Here is a 1,212-nt window from a genome sequence, read left to right as displayed (position 1 = left end):
AATTCGAACTTATCAAGAAAGATGGAGTTCGAATTGTGCATTAAGGATGCGTGTTAGTCCATAAATAGAAGGATGTGAGAAGAGGGGAAGAAATTTTCGAAAATATTAAAAAGGTTTTAAAAACATTTTGAAAAACTTTAATTGATTTTCGAAAATAAGAGTGGGAAAGAAATTAAGTGATTTTTGAAAAAGATTTTGATTGGAAAAACTATTTTGAAAAAGATGTGATTAAAAAGATATGATTGAAAAAGTTATGGTTTTAAAAAGATGTGATTGAGAAAATATGATTTGAAGAACAATTTAAAAAGATTTGATTTTGAAAATTAATAACTTGGCTAACAAGAAAAGATATGATTCAAACATTAAACCTTTCTCAACAGAAAAGGCAACATACTTGAATTGTTGAATCAAATCATTAATTGATAGCAAGTATTTTTGAAAATGGAAAGAAATTGATTTTGAAAAAGATTTGATTGAAAGGATATGATTTGAAAAAGATTTGATTTTGAAAAACTTTGAAAACTGAAAATAATTCCTCTGCTGTATATTCTGAATCTTCAATTCTCTGTATTATTGACTTGAAAAGACACAAATTAAAAATATTTTTGGATTTTTAATAATGAAGAATAATCAAAATGCAACTAAAATCAAATAAACAATGCATGCAAGATACCAAACTTAGAAGTTTGTATACTATTGACACTAACAAAATGAGAATGCATATGAGAAACAACAAAACACTCAAGCCAAGAGAATTTAAAGATCAGAGCAATGAAATCATCAAGAACATCTTGAAGATCACTGAAGACACATGAATGAATGCAAGAAGAACAAAAACATGCAATTGACACCAAACTTAAAATGAAGCACTAGACTCAAACAAGAAATATTTTTGGATTTTATGATTTTGTAATTTTTTTGGTTTTTTTCGAAAATTAAGTGGAAAAGAAAATAAAGGCATCAAAATTCTTAATGAGAATTCCAGGAATCATGCAATGTTAGTCTAAAGCTTCAGTCTAAAGGAATTAGACATAGCTAGCCAAGCTTCTGCAGGACATTGCATTCAAGAGCTAAATTGATGAAGATCAATCAGCTTTGGTGATGATAAGAACATCACCTTGAAACACTAGAATTCATTCTTAAGAACTCTGAAGAAAAATACCTAATCTAAGCAACAAGATGAACCGTCAGTTGTCCAAACTCAACAATCCC

Source organism: Arachis duranensis, chromosome 3, assembly GCF_000817695.3.
Source record: "Arachis duranensis cultivar V14167 chromosome 3, aradu.V14167.gnm2.J7QH, whole genome shotgun sequence".
Lineage (NCBI taxonomy): Eukaryota > Viridiplantae > Streptophyta > Magnoliopsida > Fabales > Fabaceae > Arachis > Arachis duranensis.
The sequence above is the reverse complement of the archived record's forward strand: the minus strand, read 5'-3'. Positions refer to the sequence as shown.